This window comes from Passer domesticus, chromosome 1, assembly GCF_036417665.1.
Source record: "Passer domesticus isolate bPasDom1 chromosome 1, bPasDom1.hap1, whole genome shotgun sequence".
Lineage (NCBI taxonomy): Eukaryota > Metazoa > Chordata > Aves > Passeriformes > Passeridae > Passer > Passer domesticus.
In genome coordinates, this window is record NC_087474.1 from 65,727,686 (window position 1) to 65,754,201 (window position 26,516).

A 26,516-nucleotide genomic window follows, 5' to 3' on the forward strand; every position below is an offset into this window, starting at 1 on the left:
TCACTAAAAGATTCCATACTGTTGTTCTGTTTGCGTACAATTTTCCTTATTGACTCACATTGATCTGTTTGGTTTGCATAATTGACTGAATTGCTTCAGAGGTTTACATTTTTTTTTTTCTGAAGTTATACATGTTTTTAGACCTTATGTATGAAAATAACTATTCTTACTATTTTTCTGATAGTGGTACTCTGTGGTTGTAAGATTGAAAGATGATAAGAGAAAAGCATAAGGAATAGCAGAACCAGATTCTGAATGGCAAATTGTAAAGATAGCATGGAATCAACATAGAGAAATAAGCTAAAATCATGGGAGTGTTTCAGTGGGAGAAGATTTGAGTAGTGATAGTGAACACTGTATTAAAGGTATACCAATACCTTTGAGGGAAAACCCCTACAATTTTCAGGAGTGTGTGAACACATAGTCATATACACATATGTGAAAAAACACAGCTCTATTCAGCACTCATAAAATTTTGTTTAGATAACTGCTTCCAGGTGTGGGAAAAGTTATAGCATTTAATTTTCCACTGTCATTTGATAGCCATAACTTTAGGTGTCATGTCAGGGCTCAAATGTCTTCTGTTCCTTAGGTGTATTTTATCTATTCAGAGCTGAATTTGTTTTCTCTTTTGCAGGATGATAGTTTCCTACATCTTTCATAAGTGTGAGAACTCTAACAATATGTAGTGTTTTTTCCCAGCACTGAGGAGTCCAGTTTATGTTCACATTTTTGTCTCCAATACTCATCTTTTTCATAACCTTCAGTTTATTCAGTTTTCAAAATTCTATGCTGTTTTCAACAGCAGTCCTTATTTTTCATTCCCAGTAGTTTTCATTTATCAGCATGGTAATCTCACCCTGTAAATTTTCCTGTTGAAGACTAAATTTTTTGGCCTTTATTTCAAACCTCCTTTCAATTAGTTGTCTGGCTTGTGTTGGGTCTGGGATCCTCAAAGAGACAAGAGCAGTTGTTAGTTGTAGTAAAGTTGTTTATGGTATGAATACATCAGTCTCGAAGGTAGAGTTCAAGGTATTAAAGTCCATGTTAATGTATTAAAGTCTGTGTTAAAAACTTTTTGTCATAGAGTCTCAAGAAAAAGCTGCAGCTGCAACAGCTGCTCTGTCATAGAGTCCCAGGTTGTGTGCAGCAGTAACAGTTGTTCTCTGGTATAGAGTCTGATGTTCTAGGTAGCAGCAGAAGGAACTTCTGGCACAGAGTCCCCGAGCTCCATGTAGGAACAGCAGCAGCAGCAGCAATTGTTCCTTGGCATAGTCCCATGTTCTGAACAGTAGCAGTAGGAACTACAGCTTTCTATTCTTCTTTCTTATTTTCTTTATCTTGTTGTTCTTCTTCAATCTTCTTGTTGATTTTTGTTACATCTCATTACAGCGTATTTTATTCATGAAACAGCTAATTAGCTAAAAACATAATTACAAAACATTCTTTCTAAACTAATCTAAACTTAATTTTAATGTATGAAAGCAGTACGAAAGTAGTGTCAGTTCTCACCTAAAAACTATGCATATATTATTAATTTATGTAAATATACTGTTTTCTTACTTAAAATTTACATATATGTTTATTTATTTACATGAATGGTTTTATCTATGTACACCTATAGTTCTATTTGTTTTAGAGATGTAAGCAAAGTTTTGCAATGTTTTTGTTATATCTGCACTGTTACTGAACTTTAAACTAGGCCTTAGGGCCTTTACTAGCTAACACAGTTTCTTGAGGTACTTCAAATGTATTTCAACTTACTTAAAACTATAACTTACGCTTCCACTTACTTAAACTTATATTTCTTCTTTATATCTATGTGGCTTAATGCATCTTAATTTCTCTAAAGGCTTTAATTCAACCTCTGCATTCATCTCTCTCTCTGAGGAACTGAGAGAGGCTTGCATTCCAACACTTAGTTATCAATCTTTGGCACAAATGTTCTGTCTTTAGAATTAAATTTTCAATATACATTTTTCTAACTCACTTTCCTACGATTAGCTGACATTTGTCAAACATTCCACTTGTGAAACTATATATACAATCTCTTTCCTAATATGCTGTCTCTTAACAGGTCATAAAAAATACAGTTCTGAATAATTTTCTCCTTCTTTTGCAATTTATTTTTCCTTGTTCTAACTTTGTTTTAATTGAAAAGATAAAAATTCATTGTGTGAGTCTTTGTCAGCTAGTGGGATGCATTCTAAAATCAGAAGCAGTGAGACAACAGCTGCCTTTGAAAGAAATGATAAATGCATTCTCCCACATGACTAAAAATTGAGGACTTGGCTAAAAGAGAGGTTTTACCCTCAAGTGGAACACTAACATTTTTAAAAAGGTATTTGATAGATGTGGCCCAGCAATTCTGACTTCATTTTCTTCCTTCCAATTTCATTCATGGAATGTAAATTTTACGTTATTCAATAGTATTCTTTAGGAAAGTCCATATTTTACACCAAAAGCTTTTTAAATTATTATAGTGCTTTACAAATCACATACCTATTCACAAATCCATTTAGTTATGGACTGTGCAGCTCAATTGACCTATGATGTGACTGATAAACCCTAATTCCTTATTTCCTCTGATTAAGCTTGGATGATGTAAACATCTGCTGACACATTCAGTGACCTGTCAGAATTGGCCTGACTCCCAGAAAGTCCCATTAACTCATTCCTTTAATAGCTTTGTATCGTGTGATTTTACTGGAATAGCAATCATAAAAGGAGTTCAAAAGTATTCAGTTCATATGTGCAAAATCATAAGGATTTCTCAAATTGATACCACCACTCATTCTTTCAAAGTACAGATTCATGTATAAAATGTCAATATTATTTTATTTCCAAGTCAAAGTGGGGGTATTTTATGCCCAAACTCAAAAGTCAGCTTGTACAGAAAAAAATGAAACACTTTTTAATGTTACAGTGTGTTGTCTGCATTAGTTCTTATCTGTTCTGGGAGGATATGCAGATGGTACTTAGAGCCAAGTAATTGTAGACATAAAACCTTTCAGACAGACAGCTGTATCCTGCATTTAAAGACACTGACTGGGGCATAACCTTATGTACTGTTGTTAGAGTTCTAACACATTAGCTTTTTGTACTTCATTGTACATTTAAACATAAAGGAATGGCAGTTTGATGTGATATTTTGTCATTTCCCACACTTGCAATGTCGTTTCTGCCCATTTGCTTGTTCCAACACATGGCAGAAAAAAGATACAGGATATTTTTCTTTGGTATCTACCTTTCATCCCTTCAGTAATTATTGAAACCACTGGCTAACTTCTATCAGTTGAAGAGGAGAATGACTTCATAGGCACAGCAGCTGTTCAGGGAGAGACACTCTCCAAGTTCCCTTACTAAAAAGCATATGAAATTGAAATGTGTGATTTTCATCAGGCTTTATGATTCCAGGAAGCATGGTTGGCTCATGTGTGTCAACTGGAAACCAGACAAAAAAGTATGCTGCCTCTTTACCCTGCAAAAAATTGCATGTTTTCAACAAAGACTGGGGACAGGTATTGATGGGTACTGAGAAGATACTGTCAATCAGGTACTGACAAGTCTCCTGGTAGCTGAGTTACAGAGGAAAGCAAAGTCTTGCATTTAGGAAGAATATCTTAAGGAAAGTTGAATTTCAAATAGAAGGAGCTGTAAGTTAAACTAGCTTCATATCTGAAACATAGCAATATCTTATTATCCAATATTGGAATCTTTGGGGGTTTGTACTAAAATGAACATTGTGTCAAGCTGAAACTACCTACCTCTAAGCAGCAGGCCTCTCATTTTTGGATTCTGAAATACTACAGAAAAAGGATATTTTTTCCTTCATAAAAGATTCCTTTCATGTCCGTATTGATAATAATAGGAACTAAAATAATGAAAAGAAAGCTTTGAAATTCAAAAACCTTATCCTGAATATTTGATTGGCTTTGTGGACAAAGAAATTGACAGATTAAGGATAGGTGAGTGGTTGGAAAAATTGTTTAAATTTTTAATTTTTTCAGTGATTTATGGCAGAAAAGCAAACAAAACTATTTTTCTGTTTGAGGCCAGTGAAAAGATCTTTTCTTTCTTTTAGTATCTGGAAAACAAGGTAGTTCAGAAAGTATCAGACACACTATTTTCAAGGACAGAAATTGAATTTTCATCTACCTTGAGTTATGTGGAAAACAGTACTCGGCAGAAGTGACATCTGGGAAATTTGAAATAGAAAGTTTTGTATTTATCTTTGACTGAATAGTCATTAATTGCTACATTTTCCCAAACAGCATCTCCACAGATGAATTGTGCATCCTGTATCTTTTCGTATTCCATTGGAGTCCTTTCGTAATGACAAAGTATGAGTGTTTGCATAAGGAAAGGGAGAAAAAATAGTCAAGGGGAAGGGAAGGAAGAAGCTGACAACCTCAAAGAGCTTCTTGAAATTCACTACACCATTTGCTCAATTTACATTGATACCTACAGGGGAATCAGGCTTTATTAAAAAGTCACATTTATGGATTTCACACTAAAACAGATGTAGAGCTGTTAGTCACAGCAAGTTGATCACATGTGAATAATATTATTAAAGGTGGGATTAGGCTTGACTCAGTCATGTTTATAAGAATAAACACTATGTGTAAAATTTTTATTATGAAACAACTAATGATTTCTTGCCATGACTGCTTTTTCAGAGTATGCCAATATTACTAGATTATTACTTGTAAGGAAACAAATATGAATGAGATCAATACCTGTTATAGATGTCAATCTACTTATTAAGAATTTATTAATCCTTTTAATAAAGCTATATTTCTGTATTTTCAGTTGGTTTTTACCCTATATGTATACTAAAAATCTTTACTGGCCTAAGACTGCCATCTTTTCTTTAAGAGTCAGTTCATGGATTCCTATTTTCTTTCTTTCTTGTTTATTTGTTTCTTTTATTTTGTAATGGCTGGTGTAAATGGGAAAAAATTCTATATGTAATCATAATTTTTGATGTTCCAAAATCACGTGTCTAGCCTTGGACTGTTATTATATTTCTGTATTGAGAAGTCCACAGACTTCAAACACTGCAATTACATAGACTGATCCTAATGTGTGCTGTAACATCTTTTTTTGTTGTGACGTTGATTAAATTTAAAATACAGTTGTTTCAGAATAACCATAAAGAAAAAAGAATTCATTTTACTGCCCTTGTTTTCACAACCATAGAACTATAGAACATAGATCTAAACAATCAAATATCACACACCTGTTCAGGGAATCCCTGCACTAAGTTCCTGTAAAAGTATCTTGTACATATTGTATATATTGATTATATTCAGCAGAATGCTTTCTTTCAGGTCTATCTAGAATTAAATATCTTTTATACAATATTGCAATAACTATTAGTTACTGCTTTGTGATAACTAAACCCCATATAGAACTATTATATTTGAATTATTTAAATGGGGATTTTTTTCTACTTTATCAAGCACTAAAATTAGCACAAAGCTAATTTCTTTACTGTGGATGTTTGTCTTACAATGATAGGAAACTCTTGCACTTGTGTACAGTTACTGGTTACTCACACATAGTACCTTGTCATATTAGAGGCTTTCTTTGTTACACAAGTACTTATTCTTAAAAAATAACAGATTAAAATAGATTATGAATTAAATCTGAAATCTTGAACATTAAAGTTGGAATGCACTTGAACTGCCCTATGTATTAGATCATGAAAGGGCAATAAGAAAGTAATTGCAATCAGAAACAGATAAAATTGAAATTAATGATATTCATTAGCTGGGGGATTTAGATACTTGCTGGACCATGTTACCTCAGAACTTAACCATTCACTCCTTGAACTTTCTATCCCTATGATCCCCTTAAGTTATGAAAAAGTGTTATCTAGATTTTCAAACAGGGAAATCATATGGACATTGCAATGCTTGGGTTAGTATTAAAAATTCTAATATCTTTCTGCTTAAATCTATGGTTTATATACTTGTTTGCTATACATATTTTATGAACAGAGTGATCAGAAAAATATCTCAAGAAACTGTCAACTTTTCAAAGCACTTTATTTTGAGTGTCTTTTGCTAAAATGAAGATTGTTATTTCTGTATCATCTTCTATCATCATCTTCTTCTTCTATCATCATCTTCTTCTTCTATCATCATCATCATCATCATCTTCTTCTTCTTCTTCTTCTTCTTCTTCTTCTTCTTCTTCTTCTTCTTCTTCTTCTTCTTCTTCTTCTTTTTCTTCTTCTTCTCCTCCTCCTCCTCCTCCTCCTCCTCCTCCTCCTTCTTCTCCTTCTCCTTTGTTTCAGATACCAGAATACCAACTTGGAGAAAGAGTTTAGTTCACTACCAATTAGGTATTCTCATTTTTGCCTCATTAATTCTGTTAGCAAGAAAAGGAATTGCAAGTCTATAGGTATAGGAAGTAATAGAAGTAGCCAAAGAAGCAAAAAAACCCAGCACTTGATGTTTGGAGGAATTTACTTCCTGTCTGGCCATGATGAAGCATTTGCCAAGAAAGTGAGTGGCACTCTAGATTCATCATTTCTTTGTGTATCTTGCCACAAAATATCACAGTATGAAATATGAAGTTTCTAATCCAAGTAACAATGTGTTATAACTAATATTTAGGAAATTGTGAAATTATTTATTTGAATTAATTTTAAATTATATTAAGTATCAACTTATTTTTTAGGTCCCAAGAAGTAAGGTTGATGGGAGATGAAATGTTAAAAGAATAAAATATTTTCTTAATACAAAGTAACTTTTCAATTATGAGCAGAGTAACATTTTTACATAATAATGTAAATCCATGTATCAGGATTAGTTACATCTTTCCTAAAGTATTTAATAAATTCTGTCTTTCATTTTTATATTTTAGTAGTATGATGAAAATGATTGATTTATAATAATGAGGTCAATGAATCAGATTAAGTAGTAACAGGCAACTTGAAGGCTTCATATTAAGTCACAGCAAGCAGACAAGAGATTGAGTATATCCATCATCATGTGTTTCCAAAACACTATGCCAGCAAAAATAAGTTTAATTAATTAAAAATATGTTTTCTTTTATCATACAAGATTTGTTTGAGATGTAAAAATAATAGCTTTGTCTTTCTTTTATGCCTGAAAGGTAGTGGATAATAGGATCATAAGTATACTTCCACTTGTCTCAAAAATAGTTGCATATGTTCCAAATTATAAAGAAAAATAGCAGAAGAAAGTGGATAGAAAAGCTTGTTCATGAAGTGCAGGACTTGTTTGAACTAGTGCTTAGTGGTTTTTTTCCCCTCATGCAACATTCCTTAATTTTTATGTATTTGTTTGTCTATTCCAGCTAAAAACATACAGTCCTAGAAACTACAATAGATGTGAGGAAGAGATATTTATGAAGAAAACCAAAACCAGACCACCAAAAAAACCCCCCAAAAATAGAAAAAAATAAAAAAATAAAGAGGAACCAATTTATTCTATTTAGATTAAATGTAAATTAATCTTAATTTAAAGAGTCACCAAAATCCAATAGCACCATACAAGTGTTCTCTACCTAGTGGAACTGTTGTACTTTCATCAATTGGAATTACATGTATTAAAAACATGGAAACTTATGTTGTATGTTGCAACCATTCTCCTTTCTTACAAAAAATACATACACATGATATAGTTTTAGATATTTATGCGACACACAAATATATAGAATGTTACTATTTGTCTCCATGAAAAAAAAATGCCAACATAATTTTACAAGATAATGTATAGATCAGATTTAGAGCCATATCGATAGGCATGGGTATATTAGAAAAGGGAACATATAAATCTTCACATATTGGATTTTTTAAGCTGATATATCTGTTCTTAAAGTAAAGGTGTAGTACACTTGAGCCCTCACCTAATCATTAATCTGTAGTAGAACTATCTATTGCTGTTTTCAGGTAAGAAAACTATTTCTAATGAATGACTAAGAGTGGAGCATTACAACATTTTGGTTAGATCCCGACTTGAAGAAAGTGGCAAAAAATGAGGCAAAGGAAGAGTAAAGAGGTGATTCTTTTATACTGAAGCTGGATTAGAAACCAGTAATGTAAACCAGATTTTGTGATGTGCTAGTTGGAAGGAAATGCTCTGTGAAAAGGGGAGTTTTTGGCTGTCAAACGGTGGTTCGCATAGAATCACAGAACAGAGGATATTGCTTGAAAATAGTGTAAGGTTTCTTTGAGCATCAAAAAGATTTTTGTACCAAAGAAACACTGGAAGAAGTAACAGTGATCTAAGAATAGGCAAAGGTTTTGTGAACTTATTTTCCCTCTGTAATAAATGATTATTATTATTATTATTATTATTATTATTATTATTATTATTATTGTTTTGTTGTTGTTGCTGTTGTTGTTATCATCATCATCATCGTCAATAATAATAATAATAATGATAATAATAATGATAATAATAATGATAATAATAATAATAATAATAGTAATAACTTAATTATAGTTGGAAAACATCTTCTATCTAGACATAAACAAAGTATGGACTGATCTATTTAGTGCAAGTTACACAAAAAGGATTTTGAGATTCATCCAACTCTAAAACTTGTTGGTGCTGTATGACAGGCATCATGCTATCAGAAAATAATTTTTTGGCTGACTAGTGCTGTGTAATTAAATTGAAAGGTTTTTCACAGACAATGTTAATATTTAAAGTGTTTAGCCTTAAAGTGGGCAAAACACAAGAGAATACAGGGCAAAAACTCCAGTTGTTCTGGGAAGCATGATAGAGATCTTCATATGTTATCACAAATTTTTATTAATCCTTTTAAGGTAAAGATCATCCACTAACCAAAAAGTGTTTTCTCAAATAAATTAGCCAGGTAATTACAGATGGGAAGTGCATGACAGTGGGTTTGCTGTACTTCACTGCAAGTATATAGAAGTAGTAGATACCTTACTATAATACTCTCCATGACAAGTAAATGTGTCTTTTCTCTTCAAATACTGAAAATGGTCTATGGTCTAAGCAGATATTCATGTACTCAGTCCCAAGCATATCTTGCTCAGTGACTTCAGGACCATGAAGTAAGGAACACATAGGAAAAGTTAGATTCTTGTTGTGCTAATGGGTCAGCAAGTCCAGAGGAATATTGCTTTTGGTGTTAGCTTTTGGGCATTTTACAGCAAATGTATAATGATCTTAAATTAATGATTAAAAAGAAACCATCATTGTTTTAGTAAGATGTTGGAAAATTTAGTCACTAGTGAAGCAAGGCAAATATGTTTTAATTATTCTTATGTATGGCTGGTTACACACATCCCTTGAGTATTTCCAGGCATGCTTCCTAATCATTGGGAAACTTATGGAACTGTCTCTTGCTAATTCCACTTCAAATGCTTCAAAAATTAATAATCAATTAAGGTTTTACTTTAGAGACAAGCTTGCTTCCTAGTTAATTATTCTTAGCTCATAAAAATTGTGCTGACAAGTGGTTGAGTCATATCCTTTATGATCTTGCCAAAAGTCACACAGCAAGTGCAGGAAAGGTTGATATAAAGTGAAACCATATGCATTAACTCCACAATTAGATAATTCTCCAGATCAGTATTGGTATGAATGTGGTGCATTGTGAAGCAGTAGAAGTCACACTGTGAAAGGGTCTTCTACGGTCTTGAAAGTGAAGTCAAAGTCCTGCAGTGCTGCTATGGTGACATTGCCAATATCATCTAGTCAGTTATAATCTTCAGGAACTTGGATTTCTGCAAAAGCATTAAAATTTCTTAATAACACTCAGAGAAAAAAATGGCATGACTTTGTAAAGTACACCACACGTAGACTGTAAGTCAGAAGACCTCAGCAATGTTAATATTGATTCTTGTGGATCATGCCTAGAAGAGGTCAGCTTGTGAGTGGCATCTGTATTGTGCTTCTTCCCAACTACAGGAATAGAAGTCTATTGCTGACAATGGTAAATGGATACAGTTATTCTAGATGTCTTCACAATTTTTACTGTGTATCTGATGATATGTATCTTTCCCCGTGTTTCCTACAAAATTCTAATCTCTACTGCCTCAACTTTTATCTCTCTTGATTATGTAGTTGATAGCTGGATGTAATGAATATAGTACAGAGTTTAGACCAGAATGGGAAAATACACATGCAAACCTACAGTATTCTTCTAGGTTTTGTGGCATAGTAAAATGAGCTGAAGGGATGTCTTTTTACTAGATGCTGATACACACTATCTTCTTGATAAAAGGATCATACAAATCTGTCCCATAGTAATCCTACTAGTTTCTCCAACAACAAAGTTACTTTTGTCCCAGAGGAAGTAATCAGCTTGTCATGTTTCTAATTACTAATACTTGCCTTCAAGTTCCTTTCCTTTCAAATTATCCAATCAAATTTTGTATCATAGAGAAATTGTTCTCATATTTCACTTGATATAATTTCACTTTGATGTTAGAAGTTTCTATTTGAAAACATATATCTTTTGAGTTTCTTTCCATTTACGTCAAAATCCATAACAGATAAGAATGTATGTGTGCCGTAACTTTTACAGTTCCTTATGATGATCTACTTATCTGTGTGGATTTGTATCAATATGGTTTTTTTAGAGGGATGAGGTGTTTATATTATTTATATGCCGATAAAATGCTTGTTTTCAGAAAAGTTATTTATATGTGCACTAATAAATGCATGTAATGGATTTACCAACCACTCAAAATTCAACCAGCTCACAACAAAGTTAAGGTAACCTGAGGAAGAAGTTGATTGTTCTTTATTATAGACCATTTGGCCAAGATGAAGAGGCAGATAAATTATTTTATAAGCACCTTGGAGAAGTCTCATGGTCACTGGCCTTTGTTCTTGTGGGGGACCTAAACTTACCATATGTCTGAAGGAAAATAAATACAGGAGAGAGTAAAATCTAGAGGGTTCTTGGAGTGTGTGGAATAGAACTTCCTGACACAGCTGGTGAGTAAGCCAACCAGGGGACATGGCCTGCTGGACTTCCCATTTATAAAATGAGAAGGACTTGTTATTATTGTGATTGTTGGAGACTTTCTTGGCCACATCATGAAATAATAGTGTTTTCAATTGTCAGAAAAGTAAGGAGGGGGATCAGCTGAATGACCACCTTAGACTTTCAGAAGATAGATTTTGGCCTGCTTTGGACCATGGTTGAGACTTTCCCTGAGGAGGCAGTCCTGAAGGGTAACGGACTCTGGTAGGGCAGGATGTGTTTTAAATAGTAAATCTAAAAGACAGAGGAGAAGCCAATGCCCATATGCCAAAAAGATAAGATGGAGTAAGAATACTAGTCTGGCTGAAAAGAGAGCTTTGGCTGGAACTCAGGACAAAAAAAAAATGAGAGTTTATGACCTTTGGAAGAAGAGATAGATAACTTAGGAGGACTACAGGAATGACACGATGTTCAGCAGTGAGAAAATTTGAAGGACCAAAGTCCAACTAGAACTTAATTTTGCTACTACCATACAAAACCCTAAAATCAACCAAAACCAGCTTCTATAAATACATCAGCAACAAAAAAAGGGTTAAAGAGAATCTTCATCCTTTATTGCATGCAATGGGACAGATAGGGACAAAGGATGAGGAAAAGGCTAAGATACTTGATGCCTTCATTTCCTCAGTATTTATTGGTAAGGTTGTTCTCAGGGTACTCAGCACCCTGAATTGGAAGAGAAGGAAGAGGAGCAGAATGAAGCCCCCATAATTTAAGTGGAAGTGGACAGAAACTTGCTATTTCATATAAAGCCACACACATCACCTGACCTTACTCCCACTAGCCATTTTTTTTATGACAGCCTCAGAAGAAGTTCCCCTTGCTTGCTTGTTTCCTATTCCATTCATCAGTTAATTTTCTTCTAAAATCTTTGCTAAGAGTATTAGCAATGAATTTAAGAAGAAAGAAAGATACAGAATATCAGAGCAATTTATGATACTGGATTTACTGTTTGAAGCGGAAAATATCCTCTCAGTAAAGGGAAATTACCTTACAGATTTTCATATTGGTAAAAAATTGGTAAAAAAATCTTTTAGATGAACATTTTGGTGTAAATATAGGAAGTCTTTGTACCAAAAGTAACAGATGTTGATTCTAATACTTTCTGTTTTCCAACCATTTTTACCTTTTCTGACCTTTCTAGGGAAGATATTTCTGTTTCATTAGTTCCTCTCTCAAGATAAATAATAAAAATTTGCCTTACTTCTCTTCAATTAGAGTGTTAAGCTTCAAATTCAACAGTCAGGTTATCAGCTTAAGCAAGAATACATGAGGAGATGTAATAAGTAATTGGAATCTGAAAAACAGAAGGAAAATATTATTCCAAAATAATCACTTAGAGCCATAGTTATTTCTTATAATTTGTTGTATTTTTATTTCCTAATTCAATACATGTGGACTGAGGTGATTCATAATGCTATTGTATTCCATATCTACCTGTACCCAAAAGTTGTTATTGTATGTTTAAGACACTACAAATGAGAACCTTGTGTGTATAAGGGATGCTATCACTGGCATTTATTGAATTGGTGATCCCAGGCAGTTTTGGAGTCTTTGCCATGTGGCATTTGCTTCACAGGCTGCTTTGCTCGTGCAAAGGTTTTTTCTTCCCTTTTTGTGTTTGCTTTTGGTTTTTTGTTTTCTTTTTCTTCAGATCAGAGAGGCTGCAGTTAGCAGTTTTGACCTGCCTTGGGACGAATTCTACAGGTGCCTGCCCACAGTTGAGGCATCGTGCTAACAGCAGCAGAACATCCCTGGCTCCAGTCTGGGTCACTATCTAGAGTGCTCAGCCAAGAAGAGAAAACACCAAGTGGCTCCAGCTCAGCTCCTTCACCTGGCCCTGGCTGCTCTGCTGTCCATGTCTGTGGGGAGGAAGTTGACTCCAGACAAGCTGTTGGATGGTCATCTGCTGCTGGAACTGCTCTGTGAGGCTCCTGCCTTCCCAAAAGGGATCTGACACTATCTCTTCCCTTTTTCTTACAGGCCTGAGGCTGTCCCTGCCCAGTGCTAACTTGGGGAGGGTATTTCTGACATTTCAGGTCTCTCTTTGTTCCTGTGGGGTTGGGGCGTGAGTTTTTAGTAGTTTGGTATCTAGGAGTAATTTTTTTTCTCTTGCCTGTCTTTCTGTTAGTAAACATTCTTTTTCAGTTATATCTACTCATATCCAGTCCTTTTTGGTGGAAAGGGATTGGTTGAATGTATAGAGGGAGGCAACTCATTCCAGAGTGTTCTTCTTCAAATTGTTCTTATCTCAAATCAAGACAACATCATAAAAAAAAAAAAAAAAAAAAAAAATTCAAAATTGATTTAACAAGCTAACAACATTACCCGTTGTTAGACTTATGCCTATGAAGTAGTGCTATGTGAGAGAGTATTACATGCTCCTACTAAAGAATATACTTCTGTAGGCCTCTTAGCAGAGTCTTCACAACATTTCCTAAATGAGACATCTTATTGCTGTATCACAATGGACTTCCAAAGAATTCTGTCTATTGCAAGGTTTCAGCCTTCAATGCCTCTCGTGCAGAAGCATTAGTTGCTTAAATAGAATGTTGTAAGCATTTCTTAAAATGTTTATTTACTCTAACTGCCTTTTTTCGACAACAGATTTAGTTTTGTATTTCAAATCAAGCTGGATAATACTGTATCTGACAATGCTACTAAGTGAAATGACCAAATGTACCATAAACCAAGTATGTGAAAGGGTATAATGTTTCAGAATCAGAACCAAGAGATTAACATTTTTATGCTAAGCTTTGTAAAATTTCACCTGCAAGCAGACACTAGGCCTGCACTATTAGGCACGAATGCTTAATTTCATAGGAGTTAGATGTAGTTTTAATAGTTCTTCAAAATGAAACATGCAGATAAATTTAGGTATAATTTCTTACTCTATCTGCATCAATGGCCAGCAAAAATTAGTGTTTCTTTTACATTAGAGAGCCTTTTATTTCATTGATTTTTTAAAGTCCTCGTTCTTCATGAAGAAAAGCTACAGGGTACAATAACTATACATCCTTGACATGGCATGGAGCTGGATATGATTTCTGTAGGGAACATCAGTATGTTCAACAGGCTCTCTAATTGTATTTATTTTATTTTTTATATAAGGAGAAAGCCAGTTTTATTCCCACTCTTAAGTTTTTCAGGGAAGCAATTAATAGATTTTTATTTTGATACATTTTTTAAAAGCAAAAAGAAAATAGAAACCGTTGTAGCCAATCACTGTATGTTTTCTATCACTCTAGGACTGAGAAACCCATTTTTCAGGCAGAACAGGGCTTTTAAGTTATATTTTGGAGTTGTAAGGAAGAACTCTAGGTCTTTCCTCTTCAGCCTTCTGGGACTTCTCTGGCTTACCCTTGGTCCCATTCTGATACTGAATGAAATAAAGTGAAAATGTTTTAATTTCTGTTGATTGGTACCTGTCCATTTCAAAACTCTGACTTTGTTCACTGAAGCTGGTGCTTCACATGTTTTCTTTGAGGAAAAATCATTGATGTATTAAGAATAGTCTGGTGAGAACAATGACTCCCATTAATGAGTGGCATATGCATATTTGTTCTTGTTGGTTTTGATGTTACTATATTCAAAGGATTTTAACCTTTAAAATTCAGTGAGGTGCTAGAGTGGTTGCAGATATTTCCATGATAGGCCTTGAGAGTGATTTGATCGCAGAAGATCAATGAGGGTAAATGCCTTAACTGTTGCCTTGTTATATTTGTGCCATTAGAAAATCAAACCTGAAATACCTAAAAAGCAGGTAACCAGAACAGTGCATATCTTGTGCTTTTCAGCCTGGTACTCTGTGCATGCTTTACAGCTATAATCTGGATATGCCAATGAATTTTCCTCTGTGTTGGTTTTGCAATGTCAGAGTGTTTTAATCTTCAAGTCTGCAGTTTTGAAAGATGGCCAGGAAGAAAAAAAGCAGGAACAAAGAGAAGTAGAAACTACTGAGTTTGTATTATCAAGTCCTTTCTGTTGCTTCCCTGGCCTCTGCTTTGTGTCACTTTCAGCTGCTGAGCATTTCTTAAACAAAGAGCATTTTACACTACCACTATGTTCTTTTTTCTTCAAAAGTGAAACTGCCAAACCACACTTTGACAAAAGAGAATTTCCCTTATCAGAATCCAGCAAGTCAATGTAAGTAGGTAGTGTGAGAAGCACCTCATCTACAAGATGCTGTTAAACACAAAATTAACAGTTTGATCCTCCATTACTCTGTAAATATATATTCTTCCCTGTATGAACTGAGCTTTATTGTTCACAGATAATGAAGTCCTTGAAAATACTTTGACTTTTCTAGCTGTTTATTTTATGATAATTTCATAAAGCAAGAATGGTCATTATACAGTCTCACACAATTTAATTTTATGACAAGTAGTCGACTCAACTTTACAGAGATATAGATCAAATAATTCAAACAGTATAAATTTGAATGCTTCCTATAATCACAAAAATATTTAGTAGAATAAATACTTGGCTATGCTTTGCATATCTGTGCCTGCAGCTTGTAACTAGTACTTGGCCCTCAATCCCTTCACACACTATGCACTCCAAATCTGTGCATCTCTTGATTGTGTGGTTGTGTGCTGTGTTTACACCATAGTATATCTGCAATGATAATACCATCGTTTGTTGTAAACATTAGAAGATCATATAATATAACACTCTTTCTGTGTAGTTATGATAATTGTTTTTTGGTGTCACATGTTTCATCATTTTATGATTTTGAGTTTTGGCATAATATGCTCCATGCCTTTGCATGTATAATCTCCATGCCTTGCATTTTTTCAAGATAAGTTCTTTTTTGTTCAAGTGCTAATGGCACTTTGGACCTAATCCAGAACTGTTGTTTCACGAGTTTGTGGTCACATTTTGGAAGTGCAGGAATAACAATAACATCTTTGTTCTTCCACGACTGCCAGTTTCACTAGGTTCTAGTAGAAAAAAGTGTCTATTATTCCTCCTTTTGCTTGGTTTTGTTAGTCATACCTCTTCAGTCTTTGTTTTGACTTTTTTTTTCACTCCCTGTTCATCTCTTCCTTCCTTCCAGCCTAATTATTGCCACATTTCTGGGAACTGAGAGGATTCAGTTCTAGTAATCTAGGACTTGAAAAACAACACAGTTAGAACCCATTTGCATGATGACTAATTTCCACTCTTTGTTTTAAGAGCTAAAAAATCCTTTCTACTTATACTTGTACAGAAAGGAAGAGCTCTTCCTTCTTAATGAGAATTTACAGGAAATGTATCCTGAATATGTTACCCTGATGAGACTAGAAAAGGAGGATAGAAGGACTGACTTAGCTTGAATATAAGCACACTGCGGAACTAACAAATTATGAATCACCTTCATCATGCATGCAGTGTGAACTGTGACTGAAATATCTCACAGTTAAGTGGGGATAATTCTAAGATAGAGATCAGTCAAACAAACGCCATCAAGAATCAAATTTGTTTGGACAGCAAGCAGATAGGGTTGACAGGTGCTGTGATGCTGGTAGTGATTCTTTTTCTTGAGTGAACAAGAGAAGAGAAAACTGCACAACTAACTGTTGTTGAAGTGCAGCTGCTTATTGACTAAATAATCAGTTTCACTATTTTCAGTTGTTAGCTATATTTGAATATATTGTGAAACAATATAACAGGTTAAATTCAGTTCTGGGATTATATTCTAAACACCAGGTTTCATCTTCCATTAGTTGAAATGCATGAATACTTTTAGCATTTTGTAACAGTATCTCATGGCTTTCATCTCACTCTTTCACTAGTAGAAATTGAGATATATTGTGTACATACACTCTTCTAGATGTAGGTACAAATGTAGGGTTGATAATTTGTTAATTAGAAATTATTTTCATGAAAATTCAAAGAAATTAGATGTTTGGGGAACATATCAACTCTGATAAAGGCTTTTTTTTTGGTGTGGGAGGAGTAGGCTGGTGGGTGGGGGAAAGAATTCTCATTTGCAGACAGGAATATCTAATCCAGGATCAGCTCTCCCTTTTTATGACTTTGCACTCACTATCATGAGACAAATCAGACTTGATTAAACATGCACAGTGATTAAACATACACTTATTTGTGTCTGTATAGCATGAAGTGTTACACAGTCATGTGTAAAACACTTCAGAACTATGTTGCATAAAATGGAAAAGTACACAAATGTGTATGGAAAGTTATGTTTCAACCATTTTGGTTGAAATTTATTAACATTGCCTCACACTGAAATGTCAGTTTAAGTGCAAATGTATCTTTTTTTTCTTTTCTGGTCATATTCTATCTCCATACAACAATATGTCTTTTACTTTGTATGAGTTACATATCTACAGTACTTAAAATGTTACATGAAGAACTTGTTTTGTGGGGTATTTTCCATGCAGAGTAGGAGGATAGAAGAGTTTCAGCTGGATAAATCTGTAGAAATGAAGTGTGCTTTCTCTAACTCCGAGATGAACCATCTGATGTGAGCACATCCCTTTTTGTAACTCATAGCAACTAAATTTATCTTAGAATTTTGGGTTGCATTTTTGTAGTAGTTTTGGTTCACCGATTGCAGATTTCCTGGCCAATTTTCTCATTGAAGAGTATACTAATTCATCTTTCCTGTCTTCTGAAGACTTTATAGTATAAAAAAATTTGACATAGACTTAGTTTTGCTGAATGAAGTCTCAGAAATTGAGCCTTTCAGTCATGTTTCATCTCCTAATAAATAAAAAAGTGTCTGCTATGGGTCACTCATCTATATCAAGCAACAGCAACCACCTGACAACTATAGAGCATATGTCCTACCAAGTACTCTTCCAGCCACTGAGTATTTTCACTCCTTGAGATTTCTTGATCCTGTTTTAGTTTGGTAGCTCTCACTGCAATTTCCTCTGTAAGTACTTGTCTGATCTCTTCTGCAACCCATGAAAAATCCCAAAATCACAGTATTCAGTGGCAAGACATCCCAACAGTCTATTGTTGCATGAAGAAAAACTCAATTGTTATTTGTTTTGCTGTTTTTGCCTGATTTTAACCCACATATGTCAGTACCTCTTTTGAAGACTGGGAGAAGGAGAACACCTAGAGACAACCATTTTAGCCAGTCTTGTGCAGCTGGGTCTTTGATGGGCTGACAACTCCTGGGATGGTATTAATTGGGTACCCCCAACTGTTACTGCCTTTTGCCACGTAGCCTTATATCATCTGTCCAGGTCCACTGCACTTGCCAGAAACCAGAATAAAATTAATAGATTGTATTTCCCCTTTCAGAAAGGTTTTTAAGCAACTACAGGTTGCTTAAAACAATATGTTGTTTGATATATTTTCATGTATGCTTCTTTGTGCTTACACGTAAAGTCCACCTTGGAAAGTTTACCTTTTTAATTTGTTAGTGAAACAAAAAAAAAAATCCTAATGTTTAAGTTCATCAGATTTGACGACTTCGTATTTCTCAATCTTGCTATTAAAACATCAGAGTGGGGAAATGTCAGAATTTTTGTAATTTTGGCAGCTGAGTAATATTTTGAATTTTCTCTGCCTCTGCTGGGCATCATGTCAAAATCAGAGAATACAATTTGGCAGCTGTGTTTGGTTGTTACAGAAAATTTATAGGAAAAGAAACAGTTAATTGAGAGAGGAAAATTTTGCAAGATGTAAGTGTATAAAGAGGCCCCTCCTTTGGTGATGAAAAATTTTTTAAACTCTAAAATTGTGTTGTACCTATACACAAGCAACATTCTTTTCAACATTTGCAACTTAAAATACCTTCTTTAATATTCAGTGCAGGGTTCACTTTATACAATAAAACCAGAAATACAGCAGGATAGTATAAACAATGCTTACCACTATTTTGGATTATGTGGGACTTTTTTCCTGTCTACATTTAGAAAAATAATTATCATCTATGGAATAAAATTACTTTTTCCAACTCTGTGATTATATTTATTTGGTCTGAAGTTTGATTCATAGCTTAGGTGTTTTTGAGTGCTTCTGAAAAAAAGGGGGAAGGGGATTAAGCCCAGCTCTCCAGGGTGACAAACCAGACTCAACCCTGAAATCAGCCCAACTGAAGTGGATGTGCACTAAGGCATGCAGCATGGGTAAAAAATGAGAGCTAAAAGCCATTGTACAGAAGGAGAGCTGTAATGTAGTATCACAGAAACCTTGTGGGATGACTTTCATGACTGTACTGCTGCAATGGATGGCTACATGCTCTTCACAAGAGACATGAGAGGTAGGAGGGGTAGCTCTGTTTATTATGGAGTCTCTTGACACTGTAGAACTTGAGGTTAATTGACAGTAGGGCTGAATGCCTATGGGTAAGAATCAAAGGGAAGTCCAACAAGGCTGGCATGCTGGTGGGGCTGTTATAGACCACCCAAGCAGAATGAAAAAGTAGATGAATTTTTCTATAAGCAGCTGCAGGATGTTCCAAGATTGCCAGCATTTGTTCTTGCAGGAGACTTTAACCTTCCAGATACCTGCTGGGAACTCAGCTCAGTGGGGAAGAGGGAGTCTAGGACATTATTAGGGTGTATGGAGGAGAGATTCTAGTCTCAGCTGGTGAGCGAGCCTACCACAGGTGAAGGTCCGCTGGGCCTGCTGTTTACAAGCAGAGAAGTCCTGTTTAACACCTTTATTGATGATCTGGATGACAGGATTGAGTCTACCAATTAGAAAATTTGCAGATGATACCAAGTTGGAGGAGATTGTCAATCTGCTGGGGGGTAGGAGAGCTCTGCTGAGGGACCTGGACAGGCTGGATTGATGGGCCAAGTCCAAGTTTTATTAAGTACAGGTTCTGGGTCCTGAACTTTGGCCACAAAAACCCCCTGCAGCACTACAGGTTGGGGACTGAGTGGCTGGACAGAGGCTAGGCAGAAAGGGACTTGAGGATACTGATTGATGGCAGACGGAACATGAGTTAGAATTATGGACCAGAGGCCAAGGTCATTGGCAACTTGAGCTGTATCAGGAATAGTGCGTCCAGCAGGACGAGGGAAGTGCTTCTTCCCCTATACTCACCAGGTGAGGCTGTACCTTGAGTACTGTGTCCAGTTCTGGGCCCCTCAGTTTATGAAGGATGTTGAGATGCTTGATTGTGTCCAGAGAAAGGCAATAAGGCTGGTGAACTGTCTGGAACACAAATCCAATGACAAGTGGTGAAGGAGCTTGGGGTTGTTTATCCTGGAGAAGATGAGGCTCAGGGGAGACCTTATCATTCTTTACAACTGCCTGAAAGGAGGGTGTAGCCAGGTGGGGGTCAGTCTCTCCTCCCAGGCAATCAGCATCAGGACAAGAAGACACAGTCTTAAGCTGTGCCAGGGGAAGTTTAAGCTGGACATTAGGAAGAAGTTTTTCACAGAAAGAGTGATTGAGCATCAGAACGGTTTGCCAGTCTGGGGAGGTGGTGGAGTCTCCATCCTTGGGGGTGTTTAAGAAAAAAGTGTAGGTGACACTTAGTGCCATGGTCTATTTGGCAAGGTGATGTTAGGTCATAGGTTGGACTTGATGATCACAAAGGTCTTTTCCAACCTAGTTGATTCTGTGATTCCATATCGTGGTGCTCTTATGTGGAGACCTGTGAGCCTACTGGGAAAAGGGCTGTGGCAATACCCTGTAGGGATGCACCATAGACTCTGGGCATCCCCCATAGGGTAGGGTGAGACAGAAGTTTTCCGCCATAGTGCTCTGCACCACTATGCTAATTTACCTCAGTTCTGTATTCCCCACTGGCCCATTGGCTATCCCTACCCCTTTTACCCGTTGTAAAAGGGTCTTGTTCTAGAATATTCACAGAATTCACAGAATGACTAGGATAGAAGAGACCTTTAAGATCATCGAGTCCAACACCTCAACCAAACCATGACACTGTGTGCCATATCCCTGTCTTTTCTTAAACACATACAGGGATGGTGACTCCACTAGCTCCCGGGGCAGACCATTCCAGAACTTTATCATCCTTTCTGTAAAAAACTTCTTCCTAATATCCAACCTATATTTCCCTTGGCACAGCTTAAGACTGTGTCCTCTTGTTTTGTCAGTTGCTGCCTGGAGAAAGAGACCAACCCCCATGTGACTACAGCCACCTTTCAGGAAGTCGTAGAGAGTGATAAGGTCACTCCTAAGTCTCCTTTTCTCCAGGCTAAACAACCACAGCTCCCTCAGTCATTACTGATAGGGCTTGTGTTCCAAGTCCCTCCTCAAAATAGCTGTCCTTCTCTGGATGCACTCGAGCATCTCAATGACCTTCCTAAACTGAGGGGCCCAGAACTGTACACAGTACTCTAGATGCAGCCTCACCAGTGCCGAGTCTGGGGGAAGGATGACCTCCCTGCTCCTGCTGGCCACATTATTCCTGATACAGGCCAGGATGCCATTGGCCTTCTTGGCCACCAGAGCACACTGTACTGGTCAACAGCTGGCTCATGTTCAGCCAGCTGTTGACCAGTACCCCAAGGTCCCTTTCTGCCTGGGCACTGTCCAGCCACACTGTCCCCAACCTGTAACATTGCAAGGGGTTATGGTGGCCAAAATGCAGGACTTGGCACTTGGATTTATTAAACTTCATCCTGTTAGACTCTGCCTATCCATTCAACCATTCCAAGTCTCTCTGCAGAGCCCTCCTGCCTTCTAACAGATCGACACATGCTCCTAGCTTAGTGTCGTCTGCAAATTTACTAATGCAAGACTCAAGCCCCTCATCCATGTCATCAATAAAGATATTGAACAGAACTGGTCCCAGCACAGACCCCTGAGGGACACCACTGGTAACTGGCCACCAGCTGGATGCAGCACCATTCACCACCACTCTCTGGCCCCAGCTATCCAGCTAATTCTTAACCCAGCAAGAATGATCCTGTCCAAGCCAGTGGGCTGCCAGCTTTTCCAGGAGTATGCTGTGGGAGACAGTGTTAAAGGCCTTGCTGAAATCCAGGTATACAACATCAACAGCCTTTTCTGCATCCACCAGGTGGGTCACTTGACCATAAAAGATCAGGTTGGTCAAACATGACCTACCGCTCCTAAACCTATGCTGGCTGGGTCTGATACCCTGGCCATCCTGTAAGTTCTGTGTGATGACACAAAATAAACTGTTCCATAACCTTACCGGGTACTGAGGTCAGGCTAACTGGCCTATAATTGCCAGGATCCTCCTTCCCACTCTTTTTATGAATGGCCATCACACTGGCCAGCTTCCAGTCATCTGGAACCTTGCCAGTGAGCCAGGACTGCTGGTAAATGAGGGAGAGCATCTTCACAAGCTTATCTGCCAGCTCCCTCATCACCTTGGGATGGGTCCTATCTGGTCCCATGGATATATGAATATCCAAGTGGCTCAGTAGTTCTCTGACTGTGTCCTCTAATGGCGGGGGGGACCTGATATTATTGAGTAACCCAAGAGGACGGTTATCCCGAGTGTAGTCTTCTCACTAAAGTAAGTCTTCTCACTAAAAACTGAGACAAAGAAGGTGTTAAGCATCTCTGCCTTCTCCTCATCTACAGTAACAAAGTTCCCTTCTGCATCTGATAAAGAACAAAGGTTAGTCTTACCCTTCCTTTACCATTCATGTATTTATAGAAACAGTTTTGTTATAGTTTACAAAAGTCACCATTTTAAGTTCAAACTGAGCTTTAGCCTCCCAAATTTTCTTCCTACATATCCTAACAGCTCTCTTAAATACTACCTGAGAAACCTGACTCTCCTTCCAAAGATATTACATCGTTTTTTCATTCCTGAGTTCCTCCAAAATCTCCTTGCCCATCCAGGCTGGATGTTTGCCTTGGCGACTTGTCTTTCGGAACACACGGACAGTCTATTCCCCACTCCCTGTTTCCTCATTGGTTAATGTAACCCTCTCTGTCCACCTTGGCACTCCCTATTGGCTCCTGCCCTTTGTACTACCTCTATGCCCTCAGTTGATTGGACCTGATGCTTTGCTTCAGCCTGTCTTTCGCATATTTATACTCTGGACCCTCTGCTGTCCATCATCTTCTGTCCCTGGATGCCTTCAGTGCCAGAACCTAATAAACCCTCTCTGGAACCCCATACAGAAGATGTTCCCATGTCACACCTGCCTGCTAGCTGTGGTGTGCTTGAGTGTGTTATTGTCATGTGCCTGCCCAAATGTTCTCCCTCTGAGAACGCTTGCGGTGAAGGTAGTGGCACAGACCACCTTGCCTCGCTGCTACAACTCTTAAAGGTATGATGCTGAGAATACAGAAAATGATAGAATTTTCCACAGTGTAAAATGTTTTGACTGGAAATAATTTGATGATTTTGTGTGTACATCGTGCTTCTTTTTATGAGAATAAACTTGGAGAAATTGAGATTTGGAATTCAGAACTCTTTCTCATTTACTGTTAAAACATTTACTTTGCAGGGTGATGTCCAAATGAATAAAGTTTATCTTAATGTGTTCTTAAAGGCCTGAAGTGTTGAACAGCACAGCTACTCAAACAAATATCTTCCAGTGATTCACCTTTTTAAGGTTTTTTGCACCCTAAAGTTTAAATCTAAATCTTTCTCTAGCAGAAATAGAAAGAGTACTATGTCTTACCTTTTTCATAAAGATTTGATTTCTAGATTTGAAAATTATTGTCATGCATCTACTTAGGCTCCTCTAATTTTCTTTCAGTCCTCTTGTAGGTTATACTTTTACAAAGCTCTTACCTTCTTGCTAAGCTTTGGACTTTTAAATCTTCTGCAATATTTTTAGATTATGTTACACAAAATAATGCATACAGCTCAATGTGAGACCTTTCTATCTATTTGCATGTCTAAGATGGTGTTTCTCCGGCTTTCTGCCTTTAAGTATTATTACATTACCCTTTTCTACCTTCTGATTTCTGTACCTTTTATATCTCATCTGTATCTTACTGTTTTTCAGACCATGTGTTGAGTTAGCCCAAGTAATTTTGAATTCTATTCTGATCTTCAGTTTATTTGCATTTCCTCTAACACTGAGGGTACTAATGCTAAACACACTCTCAGCATTATACATATTGTCTAATTAATGATAACAGTAAAGTACTCAAACTAAAACCCAAAAAAGCCTTTCTGTTGGAAAGTGATAGCTATTACTCTGAATACAGACATTAAAAATTTACAACAGATTCAACTACACTGTACTACACTCTCAACTTGCTCATGAGCATGTAAAGAAAAGAAGTATCAATAAGTCTTGTAAAAATTAGGGCTTCTAACTGTAGCTGCCTATTCTATATTCATACAACTTGATAACATGTTTTACTGGAATAATAGATTGATTTCACATACCCTGTTCTTCATAAAATATGATTGGGTTTTGCCTGTCTCCTTGGGATTTTTTGAGCCTTACAAATTATTTGCCACTTTTCCTCAGTGTTCTTCCTGAGGGTTGAAATTGCCCTGTGCTATGTAATGACTTATTTTTGTTTTTTATGGGTTTAAAAAAAGAACTGCTAATGAGGAAGAGGTTGCTTTAGTCCAGTTTACTAAATATTATGTGGTAAATCTATAAAAGCTTTATGCTGTGATTCTTGTGTTATTTTGAGAGAGTGGATATCTTTTTCTCAAAACAAATCACTTTGAAATCTGCTGGCAAGGCCTATAAATCTGTGCCAATGAAACAGAAAATTATGTCCTGCAGTTGTCTGAACAATTTCAAACTGAAAACTGCTTCTGACAATTCAGTAAAACCGACTCGTCCCATAAATCTAACTTCAAGAGCAAGCTGTCTGCACATGAACTAATTGCTTAAGCTGCACCCTGATCTGTACAGCTGACTGATCTGTTGTCTCACAAAAATAGGTAGTGGTGTTTGCTTTGGGCTTTTTTAACCTTTTCAGTTCCTTGGGAAGTTGACACCAGGAAATAAAAAATGTCATGGATGAGTTTATGGTCCATGAAAGAGCATGATCCCTTTTTGCTCCAAAATTGAACTTGACATTCACATAAAGCAGTTTATGTAATTGTGGGTGAAATAGACAACATATACTCCACCATACAGACTTCTCCGCGCTTCATTTTTCCTGGAAAAGATAGGCACCACTCATTTATTTATCTTAACTGCTAAACACTGCCACAGGGTCTTGACCTGCCTAGATTGAAGCTTACTACTCTGTTTTATAGAATAATATAATCATAGAATAATTTAGATTGGAAAAGACCTTTAAGATCATTCAGTCCAACCATTACCCTAACACTGCCAAGTCAGTAAACCATGTCCACAACTGCCATATTATGTAGTTTTTAAATACCTCCAGGGATGGTGACTTAAACAGTTCCTTGGGCAGTCTGTTCTGATGCTTGTTAACCCTTTAGTGAAGAATTTTTTTTCTAATATCTAATCTAAATCTCCCCTGACGCAACTTGAGGCTGTTCCCTCTTGTCTTTTTGTTTGTTAAATGTGAGAAGAGATCAACCCTTACTGCACTACCACTGTCATATTCATATTTTCTGAAATATCCCTTCGCCCAGGATTTTTCTCCTGGGAAGCTGAGAAGCCTCAGAGGAAAAGGAAAACAATATTATCTCATTTGCTTCTCCTGTGTTTTGCTCCTTTGGAATATGTTTGGAGATTGTTTGCCATCAGGTGATTGTTTCATTGCTTTCTGCTGTGGGTTGTTTTCACTCATTGGCCAATCAGTGCCAAGCTGTGTCGAGACTCTGGAGAGAGTCACGAGTTTTCATTACTATCTTTCTGTATTCTATAGTATAGTATAGTATAGTATAGTATAGTATTCTTTAATATAATATAGTATCATAAAATAATAAATTAGCCTTCTGAGAACATGGAGTCAGATTCATCATTCCTTCCTTTGTCTGGGGGCCCTGCCAATATAATACCACCACCTCCTTTCAGGTAGTTGTAGAGAGTAGTAACATCTCCCCTGAACCACCTTTTCTCCAGACTAAACAGGCTAACAGCTTTTTTGGCTGCTCCTCATCAGGCCTGTGCTCCTGTGCCCTTCTCTGAACACACAGTCACTGTCTTTCTTATAGTGAGGGTCCATTTATTTAGAAGTAAATACTGAACATAGGAATTAAAGATGAAGTATTATGAGAATTAAGGCATTTCTCTGTCAGACAGGAAGAAGATACTGATACACAATAGTGCTGAGTCAGGAGCAGTTTAAATGTCAAACTTAAGAAAATTAATTTACAAGCAAAAAACTGGTTTTCTGCTTTATAAATCTGACTTGGCAGAATTGTTTTTGGCTTTATTGCATGGTCCAAAGTGATTTTACATCAGACCTAGGATTATGGTTTGGTGTGAGAATCTGTGTGTGGATTTTTTTCACTGTGTTCAAGTAACATGTATATATTTTTACAGTGTTGAGTGGGAAATGGCAGCTCAAAACAGTGTATTCATGCAGCAATATTTGATAGTAATTAGAAGGAAGAACAGACAGTTTACTGGTATTAAACTGTGACTGAATGATTGGGAAACTTGTGGGACAACTTTACAAAGATTTCGTATTGTGTGTGAAGTAAGGAATGTTTTGTTTGGGTTTTTTTATCCCGCCTTGAG

At 36.5% G+C, this 26,516-nt stretch overlaps 1 long non-coding RNA gene across 3 annotated transcripts; it reads right to left on the reverse strand.

The window, feature by feature from the left end:
* Positions 1-11,995: 11,995 nt before the first annotated feature.
* Positions 11,996-23,017, reverse strand: LOC135301465 (uncharacterized). 3 transcript variants are annotated; one of them, XR_010363215.1, is made up of 5 exons: positions 22,907-23,017; positions 20,026-20,136; positions 18,052-18,217; positions 16,006-16,122; positions 11,996-12,304 (listed from the first exon to the last, which is right to left on the reverse strand). It is a non-coding gene; the product is annotated as an uncharacterized LOC135301465 (long non-coding RNA). The 3 variants fall into 3 exon arrangements; XR_010363212.1 differs by lacking the exon at positions 22,907-23,017 and adding an exon at positions 20,215-20,484 and having other exon boundaries at positions 20,041-20,136; XR_010363209.1 differs by lacking the exon at positions 22,907-23,017 and adding an exon at positions 20,215-20,484.
* Between the last annotated feature and the right edge of the window lie 3,499 nt (positions 23,018-26,516).